Source organism: Notolabrus celidotus, chromosome 3 (genome assembly GCF_009762535.1).
Source record: "Notolabrus celidotus isolate fNotCel1 chromosome 3, fNotCel1.pri, whole genome shotgun sequence".
Taxonomy (NCBI): Eukaryota; Metazoa; Chordata; class Actinopteri; order Labriformes; family Labridae; genus Notolabrus; species Notolabrus celidotus.
Genome location: NC_048274.1, coordinates 28,180,962 through 28,206,271, shown reverse-complemented (window position 1 = coordinate 28,206,271; position 25,310 = coordinate 28,180,962). Strand labels below are relative to the sequence as shown.

General features: G+C 38.3%; 1 long non-coding RNA gene across 1 annotated transcript in view; it reads left to right on the top strand.

Moving 5' to 3' along the window:
* The window catches only part of LOC117810653, a 35,475-nt gene extending 10,848 nt beyond the window's left edge, over window positions 1-24,627 (top strand). Inside the window, exons 2-3 of the long non-coding RNA XR_004630815.1 lie at window positions 24,096-24,180; window positions 24,289-24,627. This is a non-coding gene — a long non-coding RNA (uncharacterized LOC117810653). The remainder of the gene's footprint in view (window positions 1-24,095; window positions 24,181-24,288) is intronic.
* The last annotated feature ends 683 nt before the right edge of the window (window positions 24,628-25,310 follow it).

Here is a 25,310-nt window from a genome sequence, read left to right as displayed (position 1 = left end):
CTCCTGTGCTCTGTGAGTCATGGTTGGAAAACATGCAGCACAACTCTTGATTTAGAGAGCACTAATGCAGTGCACATATTACTCTGGCATTAATCATGGAGAGGAATAGCCTCTAAAATACCTTTGCAGAACTTCTGAAGGACTGATTATCACTTTTACTGGCTTGACACATGGTGCTCTGTGAGAAACTTTCTTTGAAGTAATGAGTGAATAAGTAAATTTATGATAATGATTTTATCTGATAGGTTAACAAATCTGCATCAAGAGGAATGCAGTATTTGGTCTTAGACCACACATTATCACTGACGACAGTGGTAATATTTTCTCCAACTTAAATTGCCAATTAATTATCTAAACAATAACTAATGACTAAATAATGTAAATTAAATGATTCGTCCACTTTAACTATTTAAGAGATCTGGTGGGAGATAGCAGATAAATACAAGCAATTAATGATTCTCTATGGCCTTGGTTTGTTGATCTTTAAGATGAATAAGCTGGACGATGCTATCATGGCAAATAGCTACATCCAAAGAAAACTGAATAGAAAACAGAAATTTGAACCTAGTATTAGTTTAATCTTGTGTGAATGTATCAGCAGTCACTGAAAGTTGATGAGGTAATCGAGATGTGCTATTTATGTGCTGTGTTATTTTGGTTTGTGATTCTATTTTTTCTTTAATGTTTCGTGGCAACCAGCATATAAGGCACATTAGCGCCCTTTCCAGTGTTTGGGGGCTGTAATTCCTGGTTTAAATATATCACATTTTCATCGAACATTTCTTATATTTATATTGAGAAAAATGATATCATGATTATTATTATCAAATGAAATAATCCCCCAGCTCTGCCCTCAAGGACATTACAAGCTATGTGGTTAATCTTATGTCTTTCACAGTTTAAAATATAATACAGTTTTTCACATATGTATTTGATAATATTAGTGCAATACTTATATCTTTCCCACTGTGCTATTGCACTTGTTACAGTATCTTGATTAGTGTATTTATTACTTAAGACTATAACCCATCCATGGCACGTATGGCAGTATTCTCTTACAGTACTTTTAAAAATGATTTCTGTACTTTTTTCTTAACTTTGTGTATTTGGAATTTACAGTCATTGTTTTTGAATTTGATAGTTTTTTGGTCACTTTTGGATTGTCTAGTTCTTAGATTTTACACCTTGATTATTTATTGCTCATTATTTTCTTACATGTATTAGTCAATCCTTTGTATTTTACCTATTGCCACTGCAAATAACTTTATCTGACTTGGCGATGTACTTAACCGTGCAGCTTTCCAACTTCTTCAGTCTCTAGTTCAGTGTGGTCTGCGTTTTTACGTTTTCACTTGAGCTGTGGAATTTATGTGTTTCCATTTCTGATGTACTCGATGTATTTTTTTGTCTTGTTGCCTGCTGCAAATCAAATTTCCTTGGGGATAATAAAGTTGAAATTACCCTATATCTTGTTTGAAAATATATCGATATACCTTAAAAACTTGATATATCACCCAGCACTGTGACAGCCTCTTATTTTTTGGGCAAGCAGAGAGCTGGATGGGACTGTCTCCAGTGGGGTCTGTCTCAGATCATATGTTTTTGCAGATCACATATCTGGGTGATGCCTCATTAAATGGCATCAGGTTTGTAGTATTTCCACTGTATTCTCCCTTCATGTTGCAAATCTTGCATTAGGCTCTGCTTTTGTCAAGTTCTTCTCTGTCTTTGAGGTCTGTGCTTTAAGGTTTGTTGGTGCTTTCAGTGGAGCAGCTCCCGCCATGTTTGTTTTGAAGCACATGTGGAAAGAGAATATACTAAAAGATCAGTCTCAGGATTTCATATGTTATTAAAAATGGGAATTGATTTGTATTGGAAAATCATTTTTTTTAACTCAGCCCTACCGAACAACACAGTGAATGAAAGAGCACATATGCATAGTCAAACGTCTAGCACAAAATTAGACAATACATGTAGTCCAAAGCAGCCTCGCCATATAGGTGTTCACAGTTTTACAGAACAGTTTACATCGGATTGTTTTGAAAAATCAGTCTGATATTGACCACTGTAGTGCGTTGGTCATGTCAAATACAAAGAACTATGCATTGCAGTTCTTTGATGCAAAAGAAGGATGCTAAAATGTGCTTTCATATTTAACAACACAGTTATTTTATTCATATTGTATCATATTGTTATAGTGTCATTGACTCCTATGTGTTTGGATTGTGTCTGCACATGTTACTAGGTAATACATGTGTGTGAGGATGGACTTGGGATCTGTGTTCAAAAGCAGATGTTTTCTCAGGGGGTGTGTGGTGCGCTCAGCAGTGTTTGGAGAGGGATCCACGCTGTGCTCACTGTAATTGGTGCATGTGTTAAAGCCAATCCTTGCTGAGGTCCCCTGTGCAGTATTTTATCCTGCATCCTCATCTTCTTCCCAGTGGATTGAAATCCAGGCCATCACACTGCAGACATTTCAAACTTGCCTACAGTGGCTGAATATGATGCTTCCAAATATACTGGTTATCACGCTGCTTCTTTTAAGATCAGCTTCAATCAATCCTGTGTATTTTGATCACAGGAGTTTTGATTAATGGTGCACATTTTGGTCAAGCAACAGTTGACAATGAACATACACATTAAAAACATATTAGAGGCAAAACAAAAATAAAAGTTAGTGTAAAACAAAACGACTAAATGACTTAGACTTTGTAGCGTTGTTTTCTTAAATATCGTCATCCCTGACACCAGCCAAGTTGTTCTTTCCTGCTTTTTTTTCTTGAAATTTAATATTAGTTATTGTTTTGTTCTGCTGCAACTTTGCCCGCTACAGGTAAAGAGAATAATGCCAAGTATTGAACAATACCACCAATCATAAAGGCAAGCTTGACCTATACAGTAACTGAGAGAGATTATTTCAAATTTAAATGCCTATTGTATAATTTTATGATGCATCCAGATATCAAATAGTACATAAATGTATGGAGACCTGCTGCTGTTACTCAGAATTATTATCTTGTTTAAGAACTGTTAATAAATATGAGCAAATTAAAGAGCTTACAGATTCAAGTTTTGTATCACAATAATGGATTTCTGTCAATTTCATGATTGATAATAGTATTTGTGAACAGAGTCGTTTCAATGGGAATAAATAATGACCAGAAGGACAAAAGTGAACTACAATATTCACTCACAGCCAGGTATTTTAAGTAAATCCTGTTACACAAGTGTAGCATCTATAGACTGTATAATGGATGTAGTATCCGTGACATCACCCATCTGTTTCTGAAGCGCTGTTTTGAAGCCAATCGTTGTCTGCAGCCATATTGGAAATGCTGAACTCAACCTTACTGCTGTCGAGCTAGTGTGAGGTAAAGAGGTGGGCTTTGAGCCTCCTAACCAACAGCTACAGTGTTCCTGCCTGTCAATCAAATCAGCTGTGCCTCTCATAACGGAAAACTCGTAATCTCAATATCTTCAAAATTGCGGCTTTATGAAAAAATTCATCCCCCGTACAGTGTGTGCTGATCGAGAAATGAGCTATCCAGACTATACTCGTTTTTTGTACCAGGCTGTAAACATGTTAATTTGTGCTGTAAAGATTGTTTTTTTGAATTGGTATGTATGTGGTTTCCGGTACCTCTGGAGCCAGCCTCAAGCGGACACTTGAGGAACTACAGTTTTTATCACTTCTGCATCTGCTTCAATTCTTGCGGCCGGAGGTTGCTGCTTGGTAGAATCTTGCTTCTTCTGCATTCCAATGAACCAATCAGAACTTTTATGGTTTGTACTAGGGCTTTTGTTTTGGCAGCAAACATGAAAGTGTATTGTCTCTACCTGTCGGGACATTCCATGTTTGTAGGCTTCAGCTTCTTTATCAGTCAGTGATATGTCTGTTATTATTGATTGATTATCTATGAGTCAGGTTTGATCACCTGCAGCAAGAGCTAAGGATTGGTATGTTAGGATTTTATAAATACTTGTACCAATACTGATACCACATATTGATATTGATGCCAATGTCTCTTAGGAGGAATGTAACAGTTTTTTTGCTTGGATAGAAACACCATTTGACATTGTGAAAGCTTACATAAAGAGCCCCTCATTGATGAAGAATTTCAATCCCTAATCCCTGGGATCTACAGTTTAAATCTTCTGCTGTTTCACAATTTGTCGATCTCTTACACAATTATATAGATGAGTGTCGAGGGTAAAGTACAAGTAAGGCTTGCGGCCTCTGCGCAACTTACAATTCAGTGAAGGGAATTTTAGAGAATGTGTTTTTCAGGCTCATCACAGCTACTAACTTAAATTAGTCTTATAGTTAACATTCAGCTCATAAAGAGGCCGTGCAGTTTCCATAAATGGAATCACTATGACAAAGAGCTTCTAATATTTGCACTTATTTATTTTTTACCAATCTTTCTGTAGAAAACCAAGGAGGTTCATAAGTGCAGATATCAAATGTCTGGTCCATGTTTGTATTTTCCTCCTTTGTGCATTTGTTTTTCTTCTGTATCTTTTCTCCTTTTATGCATTTAAAAGAATGGTATGTTGGGTGAGCTGAAGGCGGTGAATTGCATCAGGAGATGGTAATGACGGTGGCACTGTTTTTTTTATGTGTTGATCTCGCAGTAAACAGCTGATCATCAGAATATTGCCACTTTTGAAAATAATACAATGGAAAAATGAAAATAGCATAATGAGATTGTGTTTATTTTTATTGCCAGTAATAACATAGACAGACAATGAGCAGATGTATGGTAGATAAAGGCCTTGCAGTTGCAGAGTACATTATTGTGCTGGCTGCAAAGCTCCAAATGAACCTGGATATGGACATCATAATAACAATGAGAGATAGAGAGACTTGAAAAAAAGACTGGGGCTGCAGTGTGAACATAAATGAACAAAGCCTAAAAACATTATATTCTGTAACTCACATTCTAGCATCCGTTGCTGGATTTTCACTGCATAAATGTTCCACACTAAATGACAAAATAATGTAGAGACCATTCCCCGAAAGTAAGATGAAACCATCAACCCCAGAATTACATTAACATTCTGTGCAACATGAGAGACACCATGGCTTTGTCCTCAAATTTGCCAGCAACAATGATCAGCCAGACATCTTTCGTAACAGCTACTGATATTCCACAGAGATCTATGATATATAGTCCATATTTCTTATATTTTTCATTGATGCTCCGGCAGCTGGCTGGTCATGATGCTCCCTCTGTGCTTGTCAGATTACAGGCAACCAAGACTCTGAAACTAGGAGACTATTTTTAGATGGCTAATAAGAATTAATTTAAGGCAGTGCCTTCAGTTAAAACAATATGTTCAGTGAACAACACTGTCACACAAGAAGAATGGGGAGGAAGTGAGCCAAATGATTAATTACCTCCAGGTTTTTGTTGACTATATAAAAATACAAGAATAATGAAAAAATGTCTCTGGTACATCTGTTAACTGTGCCCTTATGTGAAACATTCATAGTTTGCTGTGGTTTTCCATCATGTCACACTTTAGCTTCAGCAATTGTAAGTGACTATTGTATCAGATAAATATTTCAGGCTTTGACATGATAAGGCCCTCTTCCTCTGTCGCCCCTCAGAGGCAGCTCTTTGATACCAAATTCCTCTTTGCTTGGAGACGTCATGATCTGTCTTTGACCCAGACGCACCATCTAGATACACTGCAGTTTTGACACACTGCAGCCAGCTGTCAAATGTAGTCCGGTTAAACACATCTGAGGCATGCAATATTTATCGCAGTGTCCACAAAGGCGCTTCAAGAAACACAACTGTTGCAACTTCTGCTTTCAGAATAAGCTGACACCTATTAAAGACGCGTTTTGATGAAAATGTGTTCTTTTGTCTATTGGACTTGAATTCAATTATATCTCATCAGGTTTCACATTTTTGTAGGACATAACCAAGCGGCAATCACTGGCTGCGAGCATTGAAGCCATTGTGGAAGTATGAAAAACTGCAGTTCCTCGTGTGTCCACTTGAGGCTGGCTCAGGAAGTACCAGAAACCACATACACACAAATTTAAAAAAAGCCGATCTTTACAGCCGAAATAAACATGTTTACAGTCTTGTAGCTGCCATTGGCTTGAAAACAGTGCTTCAGAAACAGATGGGTGACGTTGCAGATAGTACATCCATTATTGATACAGTCTATGGACATAATGCAGGATTTTTCAAGAAAGACATTAAAATAGAGTTGGTTTCCAGAACACAGATACAGTTGTAATGACTCATCAAGAGGCAATAGTAATATGCACCTCTTTTCTGCTCATTGACTTTCTTTGAAATTAGACTTTTTATGCTTCAAAACAATCCAACAGTAATTGTTGTTTAATCAGTGGGGATTATTACTCCCTTTAAAACAGTTATGTATGTGACTGCAAGGAATCAAAAACAGGAAAGGGTGATTTAAATGAAATTTTAAATGGAATTGCTTCCTTAATATTACACAGAAGATGTGGGGTATTATTTTTTAATGAAATCCTCTTTCTTCATCAAGGTGTGAATGATACCAGATGGCTCTAGCATTTAGTTTCCTCCCAATTGTAAATGAGAGTTGCGAGAACAGCAGTGTGTTAAATGACCATCAATACAAGCTCATGTAGTCAAGTGTAAAAAAGCAGGTGGTAAGTTGTTTTTAATTGTTTACCTGAAAATGGGGTTATGCAGTATTACCCGTTAAAGCAAAAAAGTTTCTGCCTCATCTACTGCATCATTCAAAAAGGCACCATGGGCCCCTGCACAATAAACATACTTGGTATGCTAGACCACAGTATAATGCATGATAATGCTCTGGGAAATAAGCCTCCTGACTTAATTATGCCCACTTCATTTTATCACACTTATTACATTATTGTCAAAAAAAAGATCTCTTATGTAACCACAAAATTTGATGTCCATCCATGATGACCCATGTGAGCATTACTAAGAAAGACATATCAGCAGGCCCTTAAAAAAAAGCCTTCAACACCTGTTTTCTTAAAATAATATGTACTCAGATTCTATACTTGGAAAAAGATGACATCAAATACTTTGGTGTATCAACCAGAACTCGCTGTCAATCAAATTTTCCAATGAAACAGATGAGCTTAGCTGTTGTGTGTATAACTCTTAACAATATCCAGTCATGTATTTTTCTTTTTTTCTTTTACCTTTGCTTTTAGCTCATTTTGAACACTAAGAAGGTTACCTAAGATTTAAGTTGGTTCCCAGATTTTAGATCCAGAGATACAGGAAACAAAACTAACTACCATAAAAGTTCAGTTTCAATGTTAAAAGAAACCAGTGTTGACTGTTGCTCCAAAAACCTGATTTAACAAATGGTTTAAGCTGTCAAAGCAATGAATGTTTGCCTACATTTTAGTCTGTTGAATTTAATAGAGTTGTCATTGTTGGTTATTTTAATATTTAAGGTGACAAGTCCTGTGGTGTCAGCAGCTGTTAAGTTGCAAGTTAAAAGCTTGTCATCATGTCAGTCTAATTGTCATGTGCAGTGTGAACAGTGAGTGCCAGATATAGCAACACTGAGACACATAAAGGAAGAAAATTGATTCACTGCGGGAGGAAGATACAGTAGACGAGCAGAAGAGGGATCTGTTGAGGAAAGCATTTTAATTTGAAAGTTAACTAAAATATTTATTTTGGCTGTAGTGATGTCTGTATTTTTCATCACTTTGTCATTACCGACATCTGATGTGATGTTTTTTGTAGATGTATTAGATGTTGGTACTGAGCCCATTTAATATGGGCAGAGGCGAAGTGGGAAACTTTCCTGTGGTCTGACAAATCAGAATTTGACATTCCCTTAAGAAATCATGGATGTCGCATCCTCCGCTCTGAAGAGGGGAGGGACCACTCGGCTTGTTATCACTGTACAATTCAAAATCCAGCATCCCTGTTGGTACAGGGACTCATAGGTGCCCATGCCATGACTAGTTAACACATCAGTGAAGGCATCATTAATGCTGAACAATATATACAGGCTTTGGAGCAACATATGCTGCCATCCAGACAATTCCATTTTGAGTAAAGATAATATTTCAAACAAAACATTTAGGCTATTATAAGACCAAACACATTGAAATATTCAATTTTTATACTATATCTTCATACTTTAAAGCCAATCAGGCATTAAAATAAAAACAGACAGACCATAAAAACCTAAAAGAACCTAAAAAAACAACCGTAAGCCGTGTTGGCTGTTGAGCTGTGAAATGCAAACTGCTTTGAGCAACATTCACACTTGACCTCCTTTTATCGTTTTCAAGAAAATATTGCCACACAGCCGACTTTTTTTTTTTTTTTTTTGACCTGGTGTTTTTTAATTGAAGGTGGAGTAGTGTGCCTCACTGTTTTCAGTCTTTTCTAGATGGGGATGTTGTGGAAAGTTGTGATGGCTCTTATGACTTTCTATTGATTAAAACTATATGATTAGTAAAACAGAAAGATGCGAGTAAATATATTTGAATAGTTTTTATTCACAAATAATGTTTTTTTTTAACACAACATCACTCAAAAATGAAATACATCAGTTCTCCCCTTCATCCCTGAAAATAATGGATAAAGCTCTTCTTTCCTATTAAAGTAACTTGTAATAAAACGAGATAGGAAATATCTTGAACAAGGCTGTAAGTATGCTTTATGCAGAGTCATGCTGTTGTCTTATAAAACTAATATCCTGATCTGTTAAAGGAATATTTGCAGGCAAATGCTTTATGTTGTTATTCTGGTTCTTTTTTTTAAGTCATAATGGCAGGGCATGCTACGTTACTGAGATACTGCACACCCGCAAATCTTATTAAAAAGATACAACTGTCACAAAGATCAAAATAAGTTCATAAAACTGATCTCTGACTGACTAAAACACTGTAATGTTGTGTGCGAAAGAGCAGTGTATTGGTATGAAGATGGAGTTGGAACAGTAAGACATGTGAATTGACATCTCTATAATGTATTCATGATTCAGAATTATAAGATAATCAGATTAGCTTCACTTCAAGCCTTTGTTTTTTTAGTGCAGTGGCAATCTGGTTAGCTGAGGTTGAGTGCTAAGGCAGTCGGGATCTCCCCTAAATGAGTTGCTTCTGTAAACAGAATGCCTGAGATACAGTAGTAGTTACCACATCACAGAAAAATAGCCTCAGTGCATTATGGTAATTTAATAATGAGATAAGTGCTAAAATGATTATGACACAGCTGTCCTGAATTATTTGCATCTGCCTCCCTGCTTTTTTGGGGGGAAAGAGAAAAACAAAGACTTGGCACTGTGCCACAACTTTTCATTGAAGTGCAGTAACACCAGTTGGATGGCTAGCTGTCATGCTTGGAACCAACCTTCAGGAAATAGAGCTGTGGAGAAAAAATATCCATGAGGGGCTGTGAGCAAAAGAATGGTTTCCATGGTGATGCAGTGGCAGAAGGGCCAGGAGGGCTTGATGTTTCCATGGGGCACAGGACTTCAGACCAGGTTTAGTGAATCATGGGCCGTAATGAATGTTGTGAGGGTTTGTCATGGTGCTACACCTGGGATTTAAGGAGCGTTCATCCTTTAAATCCCCTCTATAGGTCTCTTCAAAATGCATGCCAGGATTGCATTCAGAGTGCAGATTCTACACACTGCTCTTCATATGCAGATGAGGGTGTTTAATTGTTGCTGCTCCTAATTCCTTATATATGAAGGGAAATAGGAAATGCAACCAAAGATGTGTATTCAAATTAAGTATGCAAGCCCTCTAATGAAATATTCTGTCAGTTTGGAGTTTCTATGGGCGACTCAACCAGTGAGCTGCTTTTAAGAAGAGAGGCAGGCTGTTTTAATGAGCCTCTGGGCAGCCCAAGCCAGCCTTTTAAACTCTGCCTGTTTGTTTAGTGGCCTTTTATTCTTATTCTTCCATGGACTTCATTCATTGCAGGATGATGGACCAGAAATTGCATTAATAGCCTGTTGAAATCCTTTGTGCCCCATTTCTGTCTTGACAATACACAGGATGATCATCTGACATTTTTGAAGGCAGACTCCAATCTCTGTCTGTATTTCTGATACGCTCAATCACAAGGATAATCATGTCCTGTGGGTAGAATATATCGCATTTTAATCTCTGAAACATATTTTCAATTAGCAGGGAGATGGAATTGATACTCCTTCAGATTTGATAAGGAAATGGGTGATGATATTCTCACAGTATTTTTTTTTTCATAGGTTACTAATGGGCACATACAGATTGCTCAATTAAAAAAAAAAACAGGGATATGTTAATGATGCCATGGGTAAAGGACCTGGAGTGTTAAACTACTCCACAATACAATAGCTCATCCACTACATGAACAAGAGGCAATTTAAAGGTTTTAAATGTAATCACAAGGACACAAAGATATCTTAAATAACAGTGGCCTTGATTGTATCCTCATAAGATGAAGAGCAATTGAATCCCTCTGGAGGTGCTTACCAATGTTGGCTTTAAAACATTTTTCTGTTGAGCCTCAAAAGATTTTTTTTGGTTGTGCTAACAAAGAAACAACTTTTGATTATGCAATGCAATCAAAAGTCTTTGTTGAAAAAAACAGAACAACAATCCCTCCTGAACAATTACACGCAGTAAATCAGCACCTAATCACCAATTTGCTTGCTTTCGCTTTGAGGAAAATTGGTTTAATTCCGTTCAATCATGGAGACATTTTTTTTTTTCTTTTTTGCACTGCATGAGGACAAAAAGTTGCAAGTGAATCTAGATTTGTCCCTGTGAGATACTGTGGAAGATGGTCGAACAAAGACATCTTGAAATACATTTTCAGTTTGGGATGTTTTGTTAATATGTACATATTGTAAATATCACTAACTCTTACTTTAGTCTAAGTAAAAGTGCCCAAACATTCCTCTCTATACTCCTGTTGTTGAACTGTGTAAGGGTAATGTATAGTGAGCAGGTCATTTTATAAAAATAGAATGCTGTCAGGCCAAGACAAGCCCCAGATAAGAAGCCCTGTCAGGATTCTGTTTCATAGTGACCCTTTTGCTAATATTATCCTGCTTATTCATGGGTTTCGTGGGTTGATGTGTACACATTAGTATAAGGGCAACCTAATATAGTAAAATAATGATTTTGACATTGCAGTATTGAAATGAAGATATTTGAACTGTAAACTTATGAGTAAATTACAATTCTCAATTAATTTAGTCTACGTTTAGCCTGTATGTTATTTCCTATAGGTTTCATCAATAGGTGAATGTCCAGTCTTTTAGCCCATCAGCATCACATTGTCATGAGGGTCAGCATTTTCTAATTCATTGTGCAAAAAACGGAGTCTGTTCTTCCGAAGAGAAGGCTAATAGACAGCCTGTTGACGATCCAGCGACTGCTGTTAGACCCAAGATGTAGAGTCTAACTGTACAAGGTGAGCCACATTCCTTCGATAAACCATGGCTTGTATTACAACTTATTTCTCGTTATATTACAACTCTACTCTCATAAGTTTAAGACATTGCTCTTCTAAATGTGTGACTTTGATCTCCTAACTTTGTGTTTATTTTTGTGAATTTATGACTTTGTTCTCAAATTCCTATTTTTGCATATCCTCGGTGTGGCCACAATCCTTCGTTGTAGCTGTGGGTTGTAGCAACAGTAAAACAAAAAAGACTTACAAATCTCACAAATGCAAAAATGATAAGCTTTCGTTTAATGCCCTAGCACTATGACCGTCAGTATTCTATTCCACTTCTAGCCCCACCTGTGGTCTGTCAATGTGTTATGAGTAATTTCATTGTTTGATCAGATGCACAACAATAATGCATCTTTTTGATGCAGATACAGGAAATTATGATAGAATAAACAACCCCCCCCCCCCCCCCCCTCCCAACAATACAGTATTGGCTACCTCTTCAATGTCTTGTGTCAATTTACAATGTTTGTCATGGATTTTTTAAATACTTTTTTAGTTCATTGTATTTTTTACTAGAGATGGGCAATGATTTTCGAATATTCTAAAACTTCTTTCACTTTGCGGAAATCAAATAGTTACTTTGAATATTTTCTCATTTTAAAAGTAAAATTTTTCATGATTTTTACCGGTGCCTGGTTGTTATATGGTGTTCCCGCTGGATGGGGGCTATAGAGCGTCTCAAAACTATTTACTAGCCGCACTAGCAAACAGAAGAAGAAGAACGATAACTGCATTAAATAGCAAAAGAAGAAGAAAACATTTGCGACAGTTGCAGCGATTGTCTCCGTTTCTGAATCTCTCACTACTCCAAATGTATTTTCCAAGACTGAGCATGGCTGTAAAATGGAAACGTACATGTGGGGTGATTATTGGAATAATCGTTGAATAGATGCTAATGATTATCGAATAGTATTTTGGCTTGAAATGCCCATCCCTAATTTTTACTACTGTTTCTTGTCTCCTGTTGAAAAGGATGATTGACCAAAATAAACTTAACAGTAATGTTTGATGTAATATTTCTCTTTGTCTAATTTATTAATGCAATATAGAGATATTAGAGAAGAGGAGTAATGTGAAAATGACTGTAGAACTGCAATAACATGAAAATAAAATGAGCAAATGAACAACCAGATTAGTGAACATATAAACAAATGGTTGAAGTCTCAGGATCAGCACCATGGAAAGCGCCATGACCCCTACAGCACACACTTTGGCAAAGGCTTACAACCTTTAGGTGCACTTGTAAAAATTGAAGCCCCTCCTGTTTGAATTTGAGCATCAGCGAGAGGAGCTGTAATCTTGTTTAAAGGAATACTAAAATAATGAACCACAGTAAACAAGAAAGCAAATTACAATTATAAAGGGCTGTATCAATAATTATCTCTGTAATAAAAAATAATAATCATATTATAAAACCACCAGCTTACCTTAGTGACATTGTAGAAGGTGATAGTCCCTGGCTTTTCTTCTTGTCACCTCTAATGGACACAGTCTGGTTCCTGGTGCTGAGGAGTGTGATGCTTTTTCTTGGTTTACCTCGGTAAATTGTGAGAGTGGCTCCCTCATGCTTCAGCACCTTAGTGGAGAACAGCTCCCCTCTCTGCTGCTGTACAGAGGTGGAAGCTCCCATCTGGCCTTATTAATTGTGTCAACCAGGCAGGTGTTTTTCTGCTGCAGGTTCTTGGCCAAGGTGAGGGATGTGATAAAATTGTCTATGGTGACACGTCTGCCCTTTCCCAGATATGACTCCATCAGCTTCATCACCACACTCTCTCCAAGACATTGGAGTGTTGCTCTTGTGTCATATTTGCCCAGAAATGATATTGGAGACCAAAGATATCTGGTCTCCCGTCTGCTGCTAACCAAATTTGTGTGGCTTGTTGATACTGCATAAAGCAGAACTGGGCTTTCATGAGGAACAGCTGTTCATCCACAGCGATATGAGACCCAGGTTTGTAGCAGGCAGTGCAATTGTTAATAAATTCACGCCACACATCCGACATCAACGCAAATGTTTGTCATTGCAAAGAAGTGCACGCCTGTCCTGCCTCTTGTCAAATTGAAAATAAGGTGCAGTTCTGAAGAAAGCCAGCCCCTATTCCTCAGACCAAAAGCTCTCCATCTCAGTTTTTTGTACGCCCCCCTCGCGTACAGAAGGGAAATAAAGTATCCAACATTTCGTTTACCAATGCTATTAACGTTTTTGCCGAATTGTCAACAGGATGAGGTGAAATCATAAACTTGATAAATGTGCCAGAATTATTTCTGTATATTGATTTAGATATGTGTATGACCAGGTTGACCCTTGCGTCTCCTTTACTATTCAGAATAAATAACTGTTACTAGAGGAATTGGCCAATCAGGATCAAGTGTTTAACACAGCTGCTTGATTAGTAAGAAAACAATGGTGATAAAAGAGGATCATTTATATTCCTTTGTCTCTGTCCTCCTTTTAAAAAGCTGACACTCCATTTTCAGAATGAAATCCTGCCTATTATTTCCAAGCAATGTTCTCAGAAAAAACACAGAGAAGTACAAAAGGATTATATTTTTACACTGTAGTTTGCCTTGGTAAAATCTGGAGTAACTTCACAAGTATTTGGCCCAATTTTTTACAAGCTTTCTTGAAAAAAACAAACAGTTGAGTGGAAAAACAGACATTCAACAGTAACCTAGTATGTGGTTCTTTTCATGTGAATTTGCAGGGACTGTAACGTCTGAATGTGTAATACAGTATTGTATCTATGGACCAACATAGAACCTAATTAATCACTGCAGAAAAAAAGTCTATTCATAATGCACTGTAATTAATCTGCATGCATATAATGAAATTAGTATACTTTCATTGGGTTTTTGTGATTACAAAATGATTTATTAGTTATATTTGAAATATAAGAATTAAAACAATAACTAATGCACCGCACATCCTGTTTTTAATCCTGAGAATAAAAGATGTTCTTCCAGACAAAACTAGGTAAAGAGGAGAAGTTTTAATGCAAAATTCAGTCTCATTCCCCTCACGTCAAACTAAACTATAACCAAACCATACAAAACCTGTGTCAGTTCTGTTTTGATATTAACTGGAATAGTTTTGTACAGCCCAACAGAGCCACAAACTCTAAGTATAAAAACATCTTCTGAAAATCATTAAGCTATGTGTCAACTTTTGAAATGCTGTTTCACACTTTTTGTCATTACACTACTTCACTGGGCGCTCAAACTTTTGCTCAAACAATTCTGCCTTATTTATATTGATACGGAATCTTTCTCTTGTGTACTCAGTCTTTGAGTTTTATCTGTTCACTTCCAATATCCACGCTCTTCTTCTTTAATAGGACCAATGGTGTTGCACATGGAGCTTAACAATGAAGCGTGAGTGGAAAGCGAATAGTGCTGAGGAGCAGGGAGTTGCATGATGCTTTTATATGTTAACAAATATTTAATGCTTCCTTCTGAGGAGAGAAAATGCATGAATAATGCATGTATCCAAACTAGATTGTTATGCTAGCTTGATAGCTGAAGTGTTCCCCCAGTTAGTGGTTACATTGTCCAAGCTTTTCCCCTCTGACTCGTGATGAATACTTCTGTTGGATTGTGTGCGTATAGATGAGGGTGATAACCAGATTATTGGCAACATACTGAATAATGTTAGTGAAGAAAAAATATTTTAAAACCAAGCGTGTTAGTGTGTAAACTGTATTAATATGCAGTTATGCTCAATCTACCCTGAAAATACATTAGGACTTATGATTTAGAGGTGAGATTTTAAGGGTCCATAAATGGAGAAATAGATTCCCTTTTTTATTATGCTACTTCCATTAGAACTACTATTATCATAAAACTACATGTCTGATGAGATTTTGATTGCAGGCCTTTAGCTAAAACTCATGGGAGCTGTTGTTGCTGTATTTATTTGCTAACAAAAAAGATTACTTAATCCCATTTAGGATATGGTTTATTGACTGTAAAGCACAAAGGATACATTTTTTAATGTAATAATGAAATAAAGATTTGCAATCATGTTTTAGATTTTCGTCAAGGTCAGTTAGGTTTCTATAGGTGTAGAATGAGTGCAAGGGTGCTCACTCACACCTCATTCAGCTCAAAGAAACACAAATATACACACTTTGCATGCACAAGTTTTTCTGGATTGTAAATTAATCGCTAACTACAGCTTCTAACTTCATCACCATAAAAATATATCAATCAACCAAGCTTTATTTATATAGCACCTTTCATACAAATAAGATGCAACCCAAAGTGCTTTACAGCGATTGAAAACAAAGAAGCAGTAATAAACTAATGGCAAAACATATTAAAAAAAGCAAAAACTGATTTTAAATTAGAGACTAAAATAGAGCCTAGATCAAAATATGGCAAATATGAGGTCTCAAGTGATGTTATTTCTATCCACAAACATAGATCTAAGTCATCTATAGTGAACTCTGTGGTCATGTTTGTTCTCATCTGTGAAATTCAGCAGGTAAAGGAAATACAGCATGATCTGACTGTTGGTAATTTGTTGTTGCCTTTACTAACATCTGCACAGGGTCTGACATAACCCATGAACTGATTGCCTGGGGCCAGTTGAGTTCATGTAGAGCAAGTTTGTTGGCCGGTGTGGGCCAGTAATGAGCCAGAGATTTTTAAAAATGCTTTTACATTTTTTTTAAAGAAGATAAGATAAGATAAGACGATCAATCAATCAATCAATCAATCAGACTTTATTTGTAAAGCGCTTTTCATACAATGACATTTTAACACAAAGTGCTGTGCATAAAAACAAATTAAAATACAATTAATTAAAAATATTTTGAAAAATGAAATAAAAAGACCCCCTTTATCCTAATCTGAACCCCAGTCCCGACCCCAATCCCACCCCACAATCCTTAGGGTTAAGAACATGATACAGTAAGAATAATAATAATAATAAAAAAAATTGCTGCTGAATGAACAACAAAACGGGGAAATTTACAGTGTTACAGCAGCAAAGTGTACAATTCAAATATACATTAAAAATTATTTTAAAAATGTATTATTCAATTATTAATGAAAGTACAGGGTTCCCACGCGTCCTGGAAAACAGTTGACCAGTTTTCCAGTACTGGAAAACACCTGGAAAATGGGAGAAAAAGTCAAAAGTCCTGGAAAATTATTCCAACATGGCTGCGTGCGACCTGACCCTATTAACAAAACACATCCCCATTCATTGAAAGTTGAGTGCACGCTGTGCTGGAAAAGACAGCGACACTGCACAACTTTTTTCACATCTTTTCTCCTTCACTTCATAATCATGCATTCACAGAAAACGGGGGTATATTGTTTATGTTTTATGGTACATTAACCTTGTAGACTACTCTTTTGATTCAAAGAGTCTTATATTTAAGTTAAAGTGTGACCAGTGCAGTCGGGCAGAGAGCTTGGGGGTCTGTGCCTCACAACTTTCTCTGCAGGCTGAGAGCTCAATTACCGTACTCTAGCTCAGTTGTTCTCAAAGTGGGGTCCTGGGACCCCTGGGGGTCCGCAAACCATAGCGTGGGGGTCCGTGAAATAATTTGAATACATTTCTAATAAATGATAAAATTGTGCTGTGTCATTACAAACAGCATACACCATTGTTATGATACCATTTGGTGGCTCGAAGGGATATGTGAGTCTTGCTGCTGTTACTTTTCTGAAAGCGTTTAAGATCAATGACTTGAAAAGTATAAATGCTGTCATGTTGAGTCCACAAGGAATGAAATGACCCTCTGTATTAAAGTATACAAGTGGTATTTACTTGATTCAAATTGAAGTGTTATCTGTTTATCACTATGGTACAGGTCTGAAGTATTTACATTGATACGTTTTACAATACAAATAGTTCCAAGGGAAACTAAGAGTGCAAATGGTAGTAAGCATGTGCTTTAGTGATGGGAACTTCGGCTCTTTTCAGAGAGCCAGCTCTTTTAACTCGACTCCCGAACGGCTCTTAATTTAGGATCTTGTGTAGCCGTATATTCTACCTTAACTTTACAAAAACTAATGGTTTGTGTGTTGAAACCCCTTTTACGTACAGTGTTTTTATGAGAAGACTTATAATTGACCAATTTTGTGCATTTATTCTGTTACAAAATCATTCTTACCCAAAACCTAGGGTTGTGATTAGGGTTAGGATTAGGGTTAGGGTAAGGGTTGGGATTAGGGTTAGGGTTGTGTTTAGGGTTAGGGTTGTGATTAGGTTTGTGATTAAGGTTAGGATTAGGGTTAGGATTAGGGTTGTGTTTAGGGTTAGGGTTGGGGTTAGAGTTAAGGTTAGGGTTAGGGTTGGGATGAGAGTTAGGGTTAGGGTAGTGATTAGGGTTAGGGTTAGGGTTAGGATAAGGGTTAGGGTTATGATTAGGGTTAGGATTGGGGTTGTGATTAGGGTTAGGATTAGGGTTAGGGTAAGGTTTATGTTATGATTAGGATTAGGGTTAGGGTTGTGATTAGGGTTGTGATTAGGTTTAGGATTAGGGTTAGGGTTAGGGTTGGGATTAGGGTTAGGGTAAGGGTTGTGTTTAGGGTTAGGATTAGGATTAGGGTTAGAGTTAGGGTTAGAGTTGTGATTAGGGTTAGGGTAAGGTTTGTGATTAGGGTTGTGATAAGGGTTAGGATTAGGGTTAGGATTAGGGTTGTGTTTAGGGTTAGGGTTGGGGTTAGAGTTAAGGTTAGGGTTAGGGTTAGGATAAGGGTTAGGGTTATGATTAGGGTTAGGATTGGGGTTAGGGTAAGGTTTATGTTATGATTAGGATTAGGGTTAGGGTTGTGATTAGGGTTGTGATTAGGGTTAGGATTAGGGTTGTGATTAGGGTTAGGATTAGGGTTGTGATTAGGGTTAGGGTTAGGGTAAGGGTTGTGATTAGGATTAGGGTTAGGATTAGGATAAGGGTTAGGGTTATGATTAGGGTTAGGATTGGGGTTGTGATTAGGGTTAGGATTAGGGTTAGGGTAAGGTTTATGTTATGATTAGGATTAGGGTTAGGGTTGTGATTAGGGTTGTGATTAGGGTTAGGGTTTGGGTTAGGGTTAGGGTTGTGATTAGGGTTATGATTAGGGTTAGGGTTTGGGTTAGGGTTGTGATTAGGGTTAGGATTAGGGTTGTGATTAGGGTTAGGGTTAGGTCTTTTGGTTAGGATTAGGGTTGTGATTAGGGTTAGGATTAGGGTAAGGGTTGTGATTAGGATTAGGGTTAGGATTAGGATAAGGGTTAGGGTTATGATTAGGGTTAGGATTGGGGTTGTGATTAGGGTTAGGATTAGGGTTAGGGTAAGGTTTATGTTATAATTAGGATTAGGGTTAGGGTTGTGATTAGGGTTGTGATTAGGGTTAGGGTTTGGGTTAGGGTTGTGATTAGGGTTAGGATTAGGGTTGTGATTAGGGTTAGGGTTAGGTCTTTTGGTTAGGATTAGGGTTGTGATTAGGGTTAGGATTAGGGTAAGGGTTGTGATTAGGATTAGGGTTAGGATTAGGATAAGGGTTAGGGTTATGATTAGGGTTAGGATTGGGGTTGTGATTAGGGTTAGGATTAGGGTTAGGGTAAGGTTTATGTTATGATTAGGATTAGGGTTAGGGTTGTGATTAGGGTTGTGATTAGGGTTAGGATTAGGGTTAGGGTTAGGGTTGGGATTAGGGTTAGGGTTAGGGTTGTGTTTAGGGTTAGGATTAGGATTAGGGTTAGAGTTAGGGTTCGAGTTGTGATTAGGGTTAGGGTAAGGGTTGTGATTAGGGTTGTGATTAGGGTTAGGATTGGGGTTGTGATTAGGGTTAGGGTTGGGGTTAGAGTTAGGTTAGGGTTAGGAAAAAGGGTTAGGGTTATGATTAGGGTTAGGATTGGGGTTAGGGTTAGGGTTAGGGTTAGGGTTAGGGTTAGGGTTGTGATTAGGGTTAGGGTTAGGGTTGTGATTAGGGTTAGGGTTAGGGTTGTGATTAGGGTTGTGATTAGGGTTATGATTAGGGTTTGGGTTAGGGTTGTGATTAGGGTTAGGATTAGGGTTGTGATTATGGTTAGGGTTAGGTCTTTTGGTTAGGGTTAGGTTGTGATTAGGATTAGGGTTAGGATTAGGGTTAGGGTTTGGGTTAGGGTTGTGATTGGGGTTAGGATTTGGGTTAGGATTAGGGTTTGGGTTAGGGTTGTGATTAGGGTTAGGATTAGGATAAGGGTTGTGATTAGGATTAGGGTTAGGGTTTGGGTTAGGGTTGTGATTAGGGTTAGGATTAGGGTTAGGATTAGGGTTTGGGTTAGGGTTGTGATTAGGGTTAGGATTAGGGTTAGGGTTAGGGTAAGGATTAGGGTTAGGGGTAGGGTTAGGATTAGGGTTAGGATTATGGTTAGGGTTAGAACCAGAACTTAATTTAGGCAAACAGAACCAAAACCAAACTCAAACCAGAACCGAACCAAACCAGAACAGAACCAGAACCGTACCAGAACCGAACCAGAACCGCACCAGAACCGAACCAGATCCGAACCAGAACCGACCCGAACTGCACCAGAACCGAACCAGAACCAGAATCAAACTGAACCGAACCAGAACCGGACCAGAACCGAACTCAAGCAAACCCAACCAGAACCGGACCAGACCCGAACCAGAACCGAACCAGAACCGTACAAGAACTGAACCAGAACCGAACCAGAACCTTACCAGAACAGAACCAGAACAGAACCAGAACAGAACTGAACCAGAACCGAACCAGAACCGAACCTAACCAGAACCCTACTCAAGCAAACAGAACCAGAACCAGAACCAAACTCAAGCAAACAGAACCAGAACCAGAACCAAACTCAAGCAAACAGAACCAGAACCAACTCAAGCAAACAGAACCTGAACCAAACTCAGGCAAACAGAACCTGAACCAAATTAAAGCAAACAGAACCAGAACCAAACTCATGCAAACAGGATTAGAATTAGGCTTAGGGTTAGGGTTGGGGTTGGGGTTAGGGTTAGGATTAGAGTTAGGGTTAGAGTTGTGGTTAGGGTTAGAGTTAAGGTTAGGGTTAGGGTTGGGGTTAGGGTTGTGATTAGGGTTAGGGTTAGGATTAGATTTAGGGTTAGGGCTGGCTTAGGGTTAGGGTTATGATTAGGGTTAGGGCTAGGGTTAAGATTGGGGTTAGGGTTAGGATTGGGGTTGTGATTAGGGTTAGGGTTAGGGTTAGGTTTATGTTATGATTAGGGTTAGGATTAGGGTTAGGGTTGTGATTATTGCTAGGGTAAGGGTTGTGATTAGAGTTAGGATTAGATTTCGGGTTGTCATTAGGATTAGGGTTGTGATTAGGGTTAGGATTAGATTTCGGGTTGTCATTAGGATTAGGGTTGTGATTATTGCTAGGGTAAGGGTTGCGATTAGAGTTAGGATTAGATTTCGGGTTGTCATTAGGATTAGGGTTGTGATTAGAGTTAGGATTAGATTTCGGGTTGTCATTAGGATTAGGGTTGTGATTAGGGTTAGGGTTAGGGTTGTGATTAGGGAAAGGTTTAGGGTTAGGGTAAGGGTTAGGATTAGGGTAAGAGTTAGAATTGGGGTTAGGATTAGATTTAGGGTTAGGGTTTGGAATAGAGTTAGAATTAGGGTTGTGGTTAGGGTGAGGGTTGGGGTTAGGGTTAGGATTAGGGTTAGGGTTAGGATTAGGGTTAGGGTTAGGGTTAGGATTAGGATTAGGGTTAGAGTTAAGGTTAGGGTTGTGGTTGGGATTAGGGTTAGGGTTATGATTAGGGTTAGGGTTATGATCAGGGTTAGGGTTAGGGTTAGGGTTAGGATTAGGGTTAGGGGTAGGGGTAGGGTTAGGATTAGGGTTAGGGTTAGGATTATGGTTAGGGTTTGAACCAGAACTAAATTTAGGCAAACAGAACCAAAACCAAACTCAAACCAGAACCGAACCAAACCAGAACAGAACCAGAACCGTACCAGAACCGAACCAGAAGCGTACCAGAACCGAACCAGATCCGAACCAGAACCGACCCGAACTGCACCCGAACTGCACCAGAACCGAACCAGAACCAGAATCGAACCGAACCGAACCAGAACCGGACCAGAACCGAACTCAAGCAAACCCAACCAGAACCGGACCAGACCCGAACCAGAACCGAACCAGAACCGTACAAGAACTGAACCAGAAACGAACCAGAACCGTACCAGAACAGAACCAGAACCAGAACAGAACTGAACCAGAACCGAACCAGAACCGAACCAGAACCAAACCAGAACCAAACCAGAACCGAACCAGAACCGAACCTATCCAGAACCCTACTCAAGCAAACAGAACCAGAACCAGAACCAAACTCAAGCAAACAGAACCAGAACCAGAACCAAACTCAAGCAAACAGAACCTGAACCAAACTCAGGCAAACAGAACCTGAACCAAATTCAAGCAAACAGAACCAGAACCAAACTCATGCAAACAGGATTAGAATTAGGCTTAGGGTTAGGGTTGGGGTTAGGGTTAGGATTAGAGTTAGGGTTAGAGTTGTGGTTAGGGTTAGAGTTAAGGTTAGGGTTAGGGTTGGGGTTAGGGTTGTGATTAGGGTTAGGATTAGATTTAGGGTTAGGGCTGGATTAGGGTTAGGGTTATGATTAGGGTTAGGGCTAGGGTTAAGATTGGGGTTAGGGTTAGGATTGGGGTTGTGATTAGGGTTAGGTTTATGTTATGATTAGGGTTAGGATTAGGGTTAGGATTGTGATTATTGCTAGGGTAAGGGTTGCGATTAGAGTTAGGATTAGATTTCGGGTTGTCATTAGGGTTAGGGTTGTGATTAGGGTTAGGGTTAGGATTAGGGTTGTGATTAGGGTTAGGATTAGGGTTATGATTAGGGTTAGGGTTGTGATTAGGGAAAGGTTTAGGGTTAGGGTAAGGGTTAGGATTGGGGTAAGAGTTAGAATTGGGGTTAGGATTAGATTTAGGGTTAGGGTTTGGAATAGAGTTAGAATTAGGGTTAGGGTTGTGGTTAGGGTGAGGGTTGGGGTTAGGGTTAGGATTAGGGTTATGATTAGGGTTAGAGTTAAGGTTAGGGTTAGGGTTGGGGTTAGGGTCAGGGTTAGGATTAGGGTTATGATTAGGGTTAAGAGTATGACTAGGGTTAGGGTTAAGGTTATGATATGGGTTATGATTAGGGTTAGGGTTAGGGTTAGGGTTAGGGTTAAGGTTAGGGTTGGGGTTGGGGTTAGGGTTAGGGTAAGGGTAAGGGTTAGGGTTAGGATTAGGGTAAGAGTTAGAATTGGGGTTAGGATTAGATTTAGGGTTAGGGTTGGGATTAGGGTTAGAATTAGGGTTATGATTAGGGTTAAGGTTAGGTTTAGGGTTAGGGTTAGAACCAGACAATTTTCTCACCTGTAAGGGGTCCCTGGCTCCAAAAAGTTTGAGAACCCCTGCTGTAGCTAGTAGGAGTCCAAACTCCCGATAGTGAAAACAAACGGAACAAAAAGAGCGACACAGCTGCACAGAAACTCCACGTTGTAGACATCGCTGATCATAATAGACATCGCCATGCAGGAAGACAGTTTACATTTTTTTAATTCTCTGAGAGATCTTCAAATACAGAGTGCGTCTTTACACCGGTGTGATTTCTTCAGAGTTTACGGTAACTCAAATAAAAAACGTGACATTTGCTTTGTTTTATATCGACCACTTAGCAGGATGAATATCATGATTAAGCAGGTATATTTTGAGTTTGAGTTGAGTTGAGAAACGTTTGTGGCCATTTTTGTCATTCAGTTCTATTTAGGTCATTAATGCACTGATCCTCTGATCATTATTATTATTTAATTATTTCAGTAAGGCAGCTTCCTGATTCCTTTGCTGGTTCTTTTGTTTTTTTCTTAGCTCATTCTATACATTTTTGAGAAAAGAGAAAGCTGAGATGTTGCCCATCATTGTTACTTGGTTGCACTAATAAAGTGAAGTGCTGTACAGCTGCGGTTGCATTATTCTATTATCAATTTGCCATAATTTTTAAGTATGTAAGAGATGATTTCATTGATAGCCATAGACTACATGTCTTTCAATGTAGACTTCCACTGAGAGGAACATATTAGACTATTTAGGAACTAAATAAGGAACTGCATTTAGACTGTCATACCAGCTTGATCATCAATGAAAATGTCCTGGAAATGTCCTGGAAAATGATCTCTGGAAAAGAGTGGGAACCCTGAAGTAACATATTGTATCCTCAGAAAAATATGTACAGAACTAATGAATAACATGTTTACTACCAGTCAGTCTGAGATGTTTGCATGTTTTAGAAGATGTTTGTGTTATCATGACACATGATTGATGAACTGCACCATGACTGATCTTTTTATTCTCTCAAGTTTGATTATTGCTTATTGTTCCGTATTTCTATGTTTTATGTTGAAGTTGCTTAAAATCTAAAATTATTTCCAATGAGTATAATTTAAAAGGTCTTCCACTGAGACAAAAATACTTCAATTGAACTAGGATGTTCAACATATGTCACATTCAGGTTCAATAAACATATCTGATTTCTTTTAAAGAGATATAAATGGCTATCCATCAGACGGGTATCTAGAGGTTGATTTTCAAGTATTGGCACAATAATCAGTTACAGTTCTGACCTATTTGCCCTACTGTACCTCCCCATTCTTCCGCTTCAGCAGACATTGATTTTAACTGGATTTTGCCTGGATCCTCAACTCATTTAATGAGACAGCGCCCCGGCCACGGTCATCAATACTTCAGGAGGTGAAAAAAGATTCGTAGATATGTGAAAGCAGTCTTCATCTCTCCGATAGTTCACCGTGATAACTCTTTAAATCTTTAGGTATGACACAACCTCCTCTCTGATTTCAGGATTGGAGGCAGTGCTGTTTTATTCATCTTTGATTTTACCCACTGCGTTCAGGTGCTCCTACCTCAGCATCTCATCATAGGAGATATACCACTGCATTGGAATGAAGACTTCTGTTTGACATTGATGCACCTTTGTGGTATTATATGCAAATGGACCTGGATGAAGTTGGATGGTGTTTGATGTGCAAATGATGATTTTGGGGCACTGCAAATGTGCACACCGCTGCTTTTCTGTTAATTGCCTTCCCCGGGGAGTCAAGAAACGTTATTAGTAAAAAATGAATGTAAGCACAAGTGGACAGGTTTCAGCTTTCAGGGTCTGAACCAGCAGAAGAAGTGGTGTAGTCAACATCACAACACTGAATAAAATCATAGGCAATGATTTTAGAGAGTACTCTACATTTTTTATGCCAAGCAGCACCGAGTCTTGTAGGGACAGAGGGATTAGCTTTCAAATGGAAACAGAAGTGCAAATTGCAATGCTTACAGTCTAGTGTGAGAGGAGAAGGAAACAGTCACAGTGAATGTTTTTGAATTCAAACAAAAAACTACATGTCCATGGCAGACCCCTTATCGCACCGCTCCATGCAGCAATCTATTGTCAGGATAAAATACAGGCTACATCACTTTGTTATTTCTCTCAGTGCTCACAAAAACTGTAATAACTGGATGTTATTACATTCTATGGTCTTATCAACTATTACCATGGTCTACTGTCTTGCACGTCACCAAGCAAAGGTCAGACCAGGCTCAGTGTTTACACTAGACTCATCAGTGAAAGCTGATGTCCAGCATCCTATCAGTGTTGAGTTTATAAATAGATTTCTGTCAAACATATTAGCTATGTATTACTGAAATGCCTTTTGATGAGATCCAAATAGTGGTATTCAATGGCAAGAGTTTACATCACAGGTGGAGCCTTTAGGGTAGAGCTGGGCGATGTTGAAAAAGTTGTTATCACGATAACATTTTTCACATCAGTCGATATCAATAATTATCAAGATAAATATCCTATCATTATT